Below are 14885 nucleotides of genomic sequence, written 5' to 3' on the forward strand. Positions count from 1 at the left end.
ACAGAAAGTGATGAGGCTTCACTATTGGCTATTAACACTAGAAGAGTAAACTGACAGCTGAAAAGGACCAATGAAATCTAAAAAATAAAGCAACTGATAGTGTAATTGTGAGATGATGTCATTAGATTTATATAGAAGAACAGACCTGAGGAAACTGAAACATCAAATTTGAAATATATAAATATAATAAATGGTAAAGAGTGTGACAGCAATGTATCAGAGTATAAATACATCTTTTTTGTTTTCAAAATTACTTGAGTAAAGTAAAAGAATTGTTGATGCCAAAACTACTCTGAAAAATGTATTTTTTATCAGAACAATACTAAAGAATAAGTAATGAAATATACTCAACATACTACTACCCACCTCTGATAGCATGTGGTTTTCTTCCCAGACCTAACCCATCTAAACCCCACCTTTTCAGATGCAACACGGCCAAACAAAAACACAAGTTTATGTGTGCAATACTGTAATGTGTAACCTAATACTATACACTTAATAATTTCCACTTTGTGATCAACGTATGCAGCAGCAAATTAGATAGTAATTTACAAAGTCATTGGCTGAGACAGTTAGAGTATTGCAGGACACCATATCTGAGGATTACGGTGAGAGGAGAAAACAATCAGGAGAAGACTAAATGAGCTCAGAGTCATCTTAAGAGAGAAACAAGAATCAAAGTCAAATGCAGAAAGAAGTTCAATAATTAAAACACTGGGACCTACTTGTCTAAAAGCTAACTATTGTTAGAAATGTTTTAGAGAATTGTATCCAACTGAGGGATAAAGTATAATGGTGCCACAGCCATACTTTATTGTCTTCTCCTGTAACATAACAGAGGTGACGACTGCAGTCACATGACAGCTCCTATTGCTTTGTATAAACAAAGTAAATTAAAACAATAAGAAACACTCAAAACAGATTCTGCACAGTATGCAAGAATAAAATAATTTAAAAAATATATATTTATAACATTAATTACACCATCTTCCTACTCCTTAAGCACAAATTCCAGAAATTACCTCTCGAGGGAAATTGGCGATGAAATTTTGTCAATGAATAAAGGACATACGTGACCTGCTGAATCTTCAGGACCAAGATCTTGCTATTCCACCAGGGACTCAACTCTGAAATTCTCTTTCTGGAATCTAAATTTTACTAATTTCAAATTCTTGATGGCCCTCAAACACAACTGGAGGAGGAGGGTTAGAAGTAACGGGAAAATGACATAAATGCACCGGTTTAAAGCATGATACATAAAACAAAGAATGCGGTTTGAAGTAAGTAACCAATGTCACCTGTTTCAGTACAATGTAGGGACCAGTGTTTGTCAGACTAAGTTAATGGGATAGCATCCTCAAGCAGATGTCCTGACTTATGAGCCACACTTTTTGACCAATGTTAAAATTGGGATGACTGCGTCTTCTTCAAGCTGCTGAAGACTTACTTGGGTGAAGCTTCTATTGTCAAAACCTACTTCTGCATTTTACTCCAATTGTTCTCTAAAGAAGACAAAAAATCTGAAAGTGCTGAAATTGATAAAGAGGCTACACTAAATCTTAAAACTGGTGGCATATAACCATACTAACACTTGAAACAATTTGAAAGAGGAATTGAATGAATCTTTAAGTGAAAATTCAACAAAGGACAGAATATCAAACTAATCCAACAGAGGAGCATTTACAGTACGCCTCAAGAACTTTTTCAAGTCTTGATTCACTCTCTCAGAGAAACAGTTGAACTACAGATGATGACAGAAATGAATTTAACTTTAATGCCTTCCCTTTCACAAAATATGGAGATAAACAGAGGACCCCAATCAGAAAGAACAGATTTAGGCCCCCATGAAGTTTAAAATAATGATGAATAAAAATTTCAACCAGAGATTTCACAGTTGAGAGACTTCAATGGTATAAAATGTAGGTTTTTTCAAACAGTAGTCCAGTGACCAGAATAACCATATGCCAGTTAAATGGTGAATTATCTGTAATAACATCAACAGAGATGTCTTTCCAAGGATATGTTGGTGCAGTTCATTGGACTGAAAAAGCCCTAATCTAGCCGCCGATTGAGACTTAGCCCTATTATAACTATGGCAAGCTTTAACAAGATCAGCACTTTCTTTACCCATGCCACCAAAAATAGCGACACAAAAATTCAAGAAACATAGAAATCTCTGAATGACCCAAGAATGGTGAGGAATGTTCCCATTCCAATATTTCTCCAACTACTAATTAGGAACAGACAGTTTACCCTCCAGGGTGTCACAAAGAGGTGTATTCGAACAAGCTGAAAGAAAGCAAAACAGTAAAAAATCAGGACCTTCCATAATCAGGATACACAAAAATTGACAAGACAGAATGATCAGTTCAGGTCCCGAATCAGTATTTTCAGGCTCAAACATACAAGTCAAAGCATCTGCCTTTATATTATGGCCACTAGAAGGCAAGATGATTAAGAAATTAAAACAAATAAGAAACAAAGACCAATGGGCTTGTCTAGCAATCAAACAATTGCCAGATTTCAAATAAGTTAAGTTTTTGTGATTAGTGAACATGGTAAATTGCTGCCCCTCCAGCCACTGTTCTAGATCAAATTTAAATGACAGCATTTCATGATCCCCTATATCACAGAAAACATTTTAGAGGAATAATGACAAGAGTGTAGTTTATAAGAATCTGGAAAATGCTGAGATAACAAAGCCTCTACACCAATACTTGACACGTCTACTTCAACCTGAAAGAGTATCATAGGGTCAGGGTGATGCATAGTAAGGGTAGAAGTAAACTTGACCTTAAAGGCATCAAGAGCCTGTTAAGCCTCTGGTGTTCAAAAATTCTTCTGTCTTTCTTTGTAGAGGATGTAACAGGAGCAATACAAAGAACTGAAATCTTTAAGAAATTTATCGGTAGAAATCGACAAATGTTGGACTTGCTTTTAACTCCCTGCAAGTTTCTAATTTAGAATAGTGGAAGCCATGTGTGGATCCGTTGGAATACCAGGACAAATAATTTGATATCCGAAAAAAAAGATAGGAGCTATATAAAATTCACTTGTCATGTTTAGCAAACACATTATTAGCCATAAAATAAAAAGGCAGAATTTCCTTTACTTCCTTATGGAAGTTGTAGCCAGAACACAATTTTTACTGCTCAAGTGTACATGGTGTACATGGTGTAATATATGGCCGGCCGTTCATCCCGGCTAATACCCCCACGCCGCCAGGTGGAGCCCTCCCTGCAGCATGGAGGTGCCCCGAATGCCAGCAGGGCATCATGGACATTGGAGTGTTTATTCACAACCCTACTGGATACCATGGGGGCCACTACAGGACCAGCCCGGTCCTCCTAAAAAAACTCCAATTCCCAGCAGCCTCTGCGAGACCCATCAGAGCACGTGCCGACAGCGGACGTGCTCATTGGCTCCCGGCCGGTAAGTAAGCAGAAGGAGGAAGAAAGCCTTCCTCCGGCCGAATTAATTAACTGTTTAGACATGCGGGAACTCGAGAAACTGAATACTGTGATTTATGGCCAGCCGTACATCTCGACCAATACCCCCACACCGCCAGGTGGAGCCCTCCCTGCAGCATGGATGTGCCCCGAATGCCAGCAGGGCATCATGGACATTGGAGTGTTTACTCACAACCTTGCTGGAGACCGCTAGAGGATGCTGCAGGGAGGAACAAAGAGTATTTTTCTTTCACCCCGGAATTATTAATAGGTTGGAGCAAATTATTAATAGGTTGGAGCAGGTACCCAAAGTATTTACTCTGCTGGATGAAGTGGAATCAACTACCTGGTTGGCAGTGATTCTCTAGATACATCCCATCTGTTCTACAGCTTTCTTGGGAGCACAGTTAGGGTCTGAGAAATCCAGAGCCCTGGAGCCTCACGTTTATAATGTGCTTACAGTTGGAAATGTGTTTATGCCATTTCTTATTCAAAAGTTTTTTTTATAAAACACAAACTTGCCATGAAAATCAGCTTAATGTTACAGGAACCTTCAACCATTCATAAGTTCTATGCAAAGTTTTTTGGTGTTGACATTTTAATGACTCCAGACAGCAGGACAATGAAGTGAACAGAACATCTTGTTTCATTGTGCATTTCAATGATGTGTCAGTCCCATTGTGGTGCTCTTAAACTACTTATACCACATAATTGACATGGTGTCTCACGATAGTTGTCTTCAACATTTGTAATAATGCCTAATACATCAGGTTAGTGTTAATTGGTCTAGTGTATAGCTCTTCTATTTTCTCTATAAAAGGGAGTGCTGTGTGTTGTAGGACATAACCGGCAATGGCAGCAATTAGCTCTTTTAGAGGATATTACCAATGGCAGGCTATGTAAGGAGAAAGTTTCATGGACTGCAGTGATTTTATGGGTCATGATGATGACTGCTTTACAAGCTGAGTTAGACTTCATAGAGCCATCCTCTAAGGATTTTTGCAAAGAATTTGACATCTGAATAAATAAATATATATACTGTATGTATATATATATATATATATATATATATGTATATATATATATATATATATATATATATATATATATATATATATATATATATATATATATATATACACACACAACATTTTAAGGGTTGTCTGTCAGTCATGCAAAAATTTGTTCACCCTTGGCCTTGAATGTTGATCTTGGTCTCAATCAACAGCTTATGAAACAGCCGTGAAACAGGCAATGTGACCCATGAATTTGATGTCCAGCTTACAACGGTGCAAAAACTTTGGCTTAGAGTTTCTGTTATGGTCACTGAAGGTGAAGTGGCGCACATCCCATGACAGAAAATGCATGACAGCTTGTGGATGACATGGCTGGCATGAAAATCATGAGGACACTTCATTTGTGGCATGGACAGAGATGGATGCACATGCATGCAAACAACTCCATGAAACACATTGTGCCAGCCACTTTGGGAAATACATAGTGAAGCATCTCAATATCAAGACGACCTACACAGGTAACTACTGCTGACAGTGAAGTACATTCCACATGTCACTGACATGTGTGTCAACTACAGGACAGAGAACGTAGCTGTGAAAATACAGTACACCATCCACTACCTACTCAAACTGTACAATCTGCTCACTAAAATAAGTCAAACAAACCTTCTGACTGGAAAGAACAACACAGTCCTCGATCTCGGCTCAGCATCGAATATGAGATGCCGAGACACTCCTGCCCATATAAAAGAAAGCGCAGCCTAAACTTACACAATAAGTGCAATGATATATGCTTTACAACACATTCACTGTATCAACTACAGACAGACATCATTCAGCTTAGAGAGGTGACAAATATCATCCTCACCGAGGTTGGCCCTCCATTGTTTGAATGTTAAAGTGTTGTGGCACTCAACACTCCAAGACGGACAAAACACTCAATTGAGTCTTGCTCTGTCCTGCCACTCAAAACTCAGCCCATCCTACCTACCATGCTCCTTGATCAGAAATTCTAATGATGCAAAGCTGAAAACTCTTTATTGCAGCACATGAACATTAAAGACACCCCCAACACTTTTCCAGAGTCATAGCACTTACATGTGCATACGTCTTTAGGTGAACCACTTGACTAAATACTTTCATGGTCTGAAAAACAGGCCTCCCCCTCCTTTACTTTGAAAAATACAAGATTTCATTTACACTATCATCCCTTACGTCCAAGTCTGTACAAACAGATTGCAAGTTGAATGGCAACAAAAACTCCCAACACAGACAAATGTCATTTAGCCTTCCACAACTTTTGATGTTATATTTACGCAGAGCTCTCTCATGCACTTGGTCAAGTGTGCACTTCATTGTACTGTGTACACAACATGTGATAGGAAATCTGAAATACACAGAACTTCAGTTTTTGAAAAAGCCAACACTGTTAACCATTTACATAATCACCACTGTCACATCAATATGATTCAACAACCAGTGCTGTTGAACAACACATATCTGTACTCACTCATGTTGGACCAGTTTGCAGTTACCAACTAAACTAACCAGTACATGTTTGGAATGTGGGTGAAGAATCCAGAAGGATGTAACATTAATCTCCATGAACACAAGGGGGACCTGTAAACTCTACACAAACAGAACTGAGTTGGGACTTCAATCCAGGACCCTGGAGCAGCGAGACAACAGCGTTAACCAGGGTGACTGCCATGCAATCTTCAATGACATCTAAGGTCACACAAATACCTTGACAGACATCTTTCTTTTTTCCCAAGTGTCTGTTGATAAACTTTGCCTATAAATTTTCTGGATTGTGCTTGAGTTACATGTAAAGGAGACAAGAAGCTGTATTCATGCTAGTATATACAAGTTTTGTTAAGCTTAAATTGTCTGTTTTATTTATCATTATTATTTTCTTGCATAAAACCCTTTATAAAGGATATATTGAGATATATTGACTTGTTTTCATAGACAACTGAAAGAATAATGAGGTAAGGATTAGGTAGGTAAAGCATGCTGTCTAGAAGGACTTTCTACTTTCCAATCTCTTATTGCTGAACAAATTAACTGAAGACATTAAGAACGGTGTCCACTGTCCACCTATACACTACTAGAGCCACCAGCAAAGACATTTAACATTTTAATAAAACTGACTGTATATGTATTGTCACAGTAATAGTCAAAAGACATCAAAGAAGGTTTGGGGCAGCCACCCGTATATTGTGCCCTGGCTGCAAATGGGTAATTAGGTTGTGAGATGTTCACAGGTCTGAGTTTAAAACAGAACTGATCTTAGGGTTATAAAGATGGTGGCTTTAAAGGCCCACGAGAGGAAGTGATGTCATTAGGACCAGAAGTGACATTATCAGTGAGTCCGGAACCACAAGTGACATCATCAGTTGCACTGGAACTGCACAGGATTTCCGTGGATTATCTGCAGAGGGTTGAGATTGAGTCTGTCTATTTATGTTAATTACGTCTCTCTTCTCAAAGAAAAGAAGTTAAACATTTTTTGCTTTTTTTATTTTTATTTTTGTATAGTGCAAGGGTTCCCAAACTTTTCAGCTCACGACCCCAAAATAACTGTGCCAGTGACTCGTGACCCCACTATCCTCGGAAGTGGTTAAAATATACAGTATTTGATTTCTTGGAAATCATCTCGCGACCCAATGTCTCACGACCCCCAGAGGGTCGCGACCCTACTTTGGGAACCACTGGTATAGTGTACCAGTGTTCTGACAAACCTGATGTTGGCATTATTCAGCAGCTTGTACTTTTATCATGTCCGTTAATTCTACCTTGATATAAATAATAGATGAAAATCTCCCAGTAAACATGCAAAAATAAAAACACAGCCAAAGAAATGTAGAAGTACTGATAAATGACAAGGATTGATTGAAGAGACTATGAATTTTGGGAATATAGGACTTGCCTGTCTCTGAATAGGCCGTGTATACCTTCAATGTCTTAAAATCATAGATGTTCCACTAAATTTTCTATGTGAGATGTGTGGATTTAATTTTAGAACAGTCAAAGCCTTTTTGCTTTTTAAAGACATTTACTTTGGATTTGCAGGGCCAGATGGTTCTTCCAATTAAGCAAATCTAATGTTATGTTACTCTGGTAGATGGAGGATTAGTCATCAAGAAAGAATCTGAAAAGTGCTGGTGCCAACTAAAACAAAAGCTTTTTCACTGTCACATCAGAGGCTTTCATTTCCTGGTGGTTTCATTTCAACACTTAAAATCAATATTAGGGGCTCTTTTACGGCTTTGAAGATTAGTTTTCCCAGCTTTCTCTGACTGTGTATTTCAGTGCCTGTACATTGTTGGAAAATTACTCTGTTTTGCAATATCTCGTGTCTTTATACGTGCTTTTCTTTATGTTTCAGAGGTGAGACTCCTCTGTCTGTGGACAGCCATCCCAGGCCTGAGATCTGTGTGAAATGTTAAGCAGAAAGAAGTTTCTCTAAACCAGGAATTATCACTGCAACATTTTTGTTATTTTTACATTCAGCCATAATAATAGCTTGGACGAAAGCAAATGTATAAAACCTAAAATGAAATTAATATTCTCAGAGATAAAGAACTCCTAAAGATCAGAGAGCAATACAGACACAACTACAGTAAATGATTTAACAGTCGTCATCCAGGAATTAGTGATGAAGGTTTATAACAGAGATTAAATGCAATTTTGTCACTCTATTTTTACAAGAAACCAAATATCAATACAATTGATAAGGTATAATTTCATTTTGTTAGGAAACAACATTACTGTTATTTTGATTTTTATACAGTTTTATATTTCTTCATTAATTCTGATTTCACTTGAAAATTATATTTAGTTTTAGTTAGCCTTCACGATATACTTTTAATTTTGGTTTAGCTTTTTCAGAAATATATTTTTATTTTATTTTATATATATTAGTTTCTTTTTAGTAGTTATAATAATGGTAAAGTTAAAAGGATATTACCAAATACAAACAACTTTATAAGATGCCTATTTTTGATCATTTGTGCTAAAAGAACTTTTTCATGCAAGTTAATAAATGCAAATAATTAAAATAAAATAAAAATGGAAGTATATAGGCAGATTTAGTTTTTCCTTAGTATGCACACTCTCCGCACTTTTATCAAGCTACTAATAAACTAATTGTGCGAGATGTGTATGCCTTCATTGCCAGATGACCTTTCCAACGTACAAGAAATTCATTAATATCATCACATTGTCAAATGTGTAAATTTGAGTGAATCTGTCAGTGTGCCAACGAACAGCTTTATTTTTAAGAAGGGTTTCTTACTCTTGTGCAAAATGACAGATAAGTTATCAACAAAATGCAGAAAACTGAGTATTAAGATGACAAGTTTTTCACTTCTAATTTGCTGTCCAAGTAAAGGTTCTGTTGACCAGTACATTTCAACTTCAGGCTTTTCAGGCCTTGTAGTACAAAGAAAACCAGCAGTTCATCATAACTGACCTCAGACCCCATGGGCACCCTGTAATTTGGCTTTAGTGTGTGCTGCTGTATCAGTTGCTGTACATGTCTGTTGAGCTCAGACACATTTTCATGTTGTCACTTATAAATGGGATGAAATTTTTAAGGGATTACCAGTATCTAAAACATCTGTCTTGTGCTAGCAGTGGAAGGGTTCTCTCTGTTTCAGTAGTAAATGTGTAAGGAGGACTGCATCGACCATTCTAATGACAAGAATATTTCTTTGAAAAAACAACAATTTTAGGCTCTCTGTAGCTGCTGGGACTTATGCTGTGGCCCAGTTTAGCTCATGCTCAAGTCTGATAAAAACTGAAAATTCTTTTGTAATTTATTATTTTATTTTGTTAGTCTTTCAAGCAACTGTGGCAATTTTGTACAGATATATATTTTTTATCCTGATTTTAGTAATTATTTTATTTCAGTTTACAGTTTTTTTTAATTAATAATTTTAATTTTTGCTTACAATAATAATCTTGGTTGGGAATCCCTGACAAAGGTACAACACTCTTTGATTGTAATTATATATGTTTTCTGGAATTTAGAAGATTCAGAAGAATTTGCTTACATGTAGGTAGTTGCCACCAATTGTTTATCAAAGTTTAGACAATGCTTTAGGAAAACTGAACCACTTACCATTTGTGAATTTCATAAGTCTTCAGTTATTTTTCTGGCAAATTAAATTATGCAATAAGGGTCATAAACAGACCAGACTAAAGAGATGGCAAATCAGGACTGGAAACTGCCTATCTCAGTTGACCAAGAACAGGGATTTGTGGGTTTTGCCAGTTATTGCAGAAAATTCATAAAGAATTTTGCTTTCGTTACTAGTGTGAATCTGGTGAGCGTTTTCAGCAGTTGAGTTTCACCCAACATAAAATCAAAAACATGGCTAGAGAAGGCAATATTAAATGCAACGCAGGAAAGTATTTGGTAGAGGTCGATGCTAGTTAGGAACTCATTCAATGGAGTTGCTTTGCCATGCATAAATATGTAAATCTTTGATTAATGAGCACATAAGGTTGCTTATGTGGAACACAATTAGAGAAAGGCTCAACATTTTACAATTGACTAAATCGTCGTGACAACACCTTAATGAGAATTTCAAGGTAGCTTACTGGAGGTCACCATTTCTGTGTAATGTTGCTCCAAAACATTTAGGAGATGGGCATCATTCCAGCTTACTGAAAACGGGATTTGTTGTCCCTATCTGGAAAGAGAAGGGTGATCGCCTGGATTGCAGCAACTACAGAGGGATAACAGTGCTCTTGGTGTTGGGTAGGGTCATCCTTAATAGGATCCATGGTCACTTGTTCACATACCAGTGACCGAAGCAGTCTGGTTTTACATGTAAAAATTCTACTATTGACCACATCCATCCAGTAGATGGATTTGGAGAGCATGGGGGTCATGAGGTCAATGGAAAGGGGTGTGTGGTGCTCAGATATCTTTGCAAAAGGACGAAGGTCCAAGTCTTTAGAGTCCTGGTGCTTCCTGTTTTGCTATATGGTTGTGTGACATGGATGCTATTGAGTGACCTGAGATGAAGAATGGGATCCTTCGGTACTGTATCTTTTGGAGAATCCTTGAGTACTGCTGGTTTGTGTTTGTGTCAAATGAGAGGTTGGTCCTGAATGAAGCACATTACCTGCATTATGTGGGCGATCAGTTAAGGGACTACGGCCATGTAGAGTGTTTCCCCAAAGGTGATCTGGCACATAGGATCTTTATTGCTGAAGAGCTAGGCAGCTGGTCCAGGCCAAGCGGATGCCCATGTAACACCTGGCTACTGCACATAGATGGTCATTTTCGAAGGGTGGGACTGGACAGTGTGTCTGCCTCATAGGTTGCCAACCAGGATCCTGAAACGTTTCATTGTGTGGTGGGAGCGGCAATGTGCTGTACCAGTGTATGTTCCCTGACATGACTTCTTTGAATGAAATGCTGCACTCAGCACTCAAACTGAGAACCTCTGTCCATCAAAAGTGTAATGCACAATTTTTGAACAATTTATTAATAGTTGATTTATCCTTGGCAAACAAATGCAATCATGTGCTAATACATCAGGTAGTCAACACAAGGAGTATTCAAGATTATCTAAATAAAACAAACAGATCGATGGCGTCATAATGGACACGCCAGACAATGCGGCCCCTATCCAGTTCCAGAGGTCTGGGACGCCAATTACCTTCAATGTCATCCAAAATAGAAAGTGTCCCTTCTACTTTTTCACTGAATCCATGTTTCCTTTTGCCTGTAGACTGCTATCACCATCCTTTCACTATCAAGTTGAAATGATAATCCTAAGTGCCTCTTCATATGTCCAGGGGAATAGTTAACAACCCTAAAGGATTTCCTGTCCATCTTTAGACAGTTTAGTGTGTTCTGAAGCACTCCCTAGTGACCCATGAAACATTCAGCATAAGCTAAGTGGTTGAGTGATCTTATTACTATCCCCTTTGTATTTTGTGTGTACTTTGGATACCTGGAAGAACTGTTTTTGAGATTCCCAATGTGCTTCATTGGGTTTACCATCTTCTGATGCTCTAATACTGTGTATCTTCTGGAGGAATTCAGCATTTCCTGCTCTGAACTTTTACGATCCCACATTCAGATTTTCAGCCCAGAAGAAACAGCTACAGTTTGAATGCGTGTCAGATAACTACCTCACCTAAGTGTTTATATTTCTTTCATAATGGGAGAGAATATGAAGACCAGTCAGTAAGAAACAGAATGTCCATGGTAACATCAGGACAACGCCAGATCAGCACTGGATCTTAGTATCCACACACGCAATTGCACACATTTGGCCAATTAAGAATAGTTATTCAAACACATAAAGTGAGTCTTCAGATGTGGGATGAAAATTGGAGCACCGGAGAAGAACTCTGACAGGCACAGTGAAAACCATTTTGGAAGAATACTTTTAGGGTAACATAGCATTCATTTTAAAGTAATAGCGTAAAGACTAAATAAATGTCAGAAACCTGTTCAGGCACACCAGGAAACCAGATAAAGGTCAAGTGAACAACAAAATGTACACTGAAATATAAGAATTGGTTTAAGAAAAATACTGGAGATGGTCAAGTAAATAAGGTACCACAAGAAAGGCTGATGTAATATACAAAATGTACTGAAGGATGACAAAGAGATGACTAAGAAATCAGCAGATGTCCTATAAACGAGAAAGAACAGTTGTTATATGCACAGAAATTTCAAGGGTGGTGGCGCAACTCAAAGGTATAAGAAAAACCAGAATATAACACACTTTTATTTTTATAAATCATTTGGGTGTAAACCAATTAACCACCCAGAGTAAAATGTATGTATTGATTGTCACTGTATGTAAATTCAACAGTTTATAAAATGAACCTCTATCCTTTGTTTCTCTGGTCATTCTGATCATGCTATAATGGACTGCTTTTGAAGGATGCTCTCCAAGGCATTTTGCTGAAGAGTAATTAAAAGATACAATGAGCTGCTTTTCTCCTGGCTGGTTACTGAATTGTCCTGTTAGAGGATGTATCTTTCTTTAATAAGATGGTAAATTTCTACCACACCATGCAGACTGCATAGAAAGAGCGACCAGGCATAAGTAACAGAAGAAATTTGGGCTGATGATTTAGTCCTTCAGACGTGTTTTGTTTAGCTAATAGCTAAGGCATCCCAGTCTCACAATCCTGATACTTCTTAAAACTTGTCAGGATTCCTGCTTCATTTGTATGGCTTGGTAGTTTGATCCAAAATCCCAAACCTCTTCGAAAAGAAGTGTTTCCTGTCTTCAGTCTTTAATGTCCACTTAATGTCCTTGAGTATGCGATTCACCATTTAGAGGAAAGAATTCTGATGGATCTACTTTAACAAAGTCTTTGAGGATTTTGAAGACCTGAGTTAGGTCCCCACATATTCTCCTCTGCCTGAAATGAAATAGTTTGAATTCTGTAAGTCTGTCAGAGTAGGAGATGTCCTTAAGTCCTGGAGTGCTTTTGATTGCTCTACTTTGCACAACTTCAAATGCTGCTTTGTCTTTTTGTGCGGTGACTAAAACTGAATTTTTATTCAGACTAATTTGTTTCATTCTTTCTTTTATGAATTTACAATATTTGGCTATTAGTGATTCTAATGCTTGGTGTTTTTCAATAATAGAACTCCATTAATCTCCCATTATTTTTAGAACACTGATTTGATTTCTCATTTCTCTCTAAAGTCACTGTCCTTAAATATTCCTTCACATCCACCTTTAAGTCAGATAATATAGTGAATGAAAAGAGGAATGATCTGAATATGAATTGCATAATACAAGAAAAGATAATTTGTCATTTTAAATGTGATTATTTTTTTCAAGCAACAACATTATAGGCTACACTGTATTTAGCATGAACAACAAAACAGTTAAGGAAATTTGTTTCTGTTAAAGACATTATATAAGAATTGTGGAGTCTGTGGCACAGATAATAGAAATGTGTTATGGGTGACTTACACTGCTGTTTGGGGCACAAATATCTGACACAATTGAAAGACCAGACTAGTCCTGTGTAGACAGTGAAATGTTAAGACCAGAGATAAAATGGTGTAATGTAATTGATCCCGGAAGAACATTTTTTATTCTATCACGAGAAAACTTCTGTGACCACTTTGGCATTGTCCATATTCATGCACTAAATTAGCTTATCATTTGATTTTGTCTATAATAGCCTGTGTAAATAGATAACATAAAGAAGAACTTGTTCTTTCCCTATGTCTTTATTATTGCGGTCGTAATCTTTGTTGGTAGTAGTATGAAATCATCCTATATAACAAACTCTGTTAAGGGATAATTTAAGTCAGATTCTCAAGTCAAAATGGAGACAATCAGTTTGAATATCTGTACAATATAGGCTGAGTATGAACCGTGTCTCCTCTTCGTGGCATTGGTTTAGGACAGAGAATTAAGTTCTGATGAAAGTGATTTTGCAGGCTCCAAGAAAATTTACAATGCACTGTAAAAATAAATACATTGTATCAAAAGAAGTACATTTTTCAACCTATTTGTGTGTGCAGTTATTTGATCTTTATGATCTAATTTAAAAAATAAAAACACTTTCAACAATTGTTTATTCTACAACAGACTCATAAATGCAGCTGCCTGCTGTGGAAAAATAATTTCACCCCATCTTTAATAGATAGTTTTGACAGTAAAATCCTCTTGTAGGCTTTTCTTGTAGTTGCCTATCAGTCTGTTACACCAGCTTAGAGAACGTTTTGTCCAGTCTTCTTAGAGAACTTCACCAAGTATGTCATGTCTGTGGGCTTTCTTTCAAGTAGTGCCGCTTCATGAGCTCCCTGCAGCGCCTCTCTTGGTTAAGATCTCAGCAATGACTTGCCATTCCATAATCTGCTAATTATGGATTTGCTTGAGTGTTTGGGGTCATTGCTGGTTTCCATTCGGCCCGTACGCCGCATAACGACATCGTTTGCCTCAACGCGCTTCTCTGAAAACACCCAAGAAAACCAGCCCCGTCGCAATAGGACTGAAAATGAAACTGAAGGTTGACAGTAAATTTATGCCAGCATTGTTAGTTTATGTAAGTAAAACTCGGAGAACACGACTCCTTCACAATCGATCTTAGGCAACCCTGTCAAAGGTGGCGGACCCGGTTTTGTCCTAATTGACCAGAAGCAGAGGGTCTGAAGAGCGGAAGCAACAGACGAACGTGGACATCCGTGGGGAAAAGGTGCGTGCAATACAAGCTATACGGTTAAATAGCCGCCACCTGGTTGTTTAAATAAGCATCGTGTGTAATTCTTTTACTATTATTTTCTTTTAAATGGTAATTGCAATATAAAGATTAGTTCGTTGGGCAGTGTAAATCGGGCGGTCCAAGTTGAGGAGGCGAATTACGTACTATGTGTCGTTTCGGCACGGTGGCCCAGTGGGTAGAGCAGCCG

This window comes from Polypterus senegalus, chromosome 1 (assembly GCF_016835505.1).
Source record: "Polypterus senegalus isolate Bchr_013 chromosome 1, ASM1683550v1, whole genome shotgun sequence".
NCBI lineage: Eukaryota > Metazoa > Chordata > Cladistia > Polypteriformes > Polypteridae > Polypterus > Polypterus senegalus.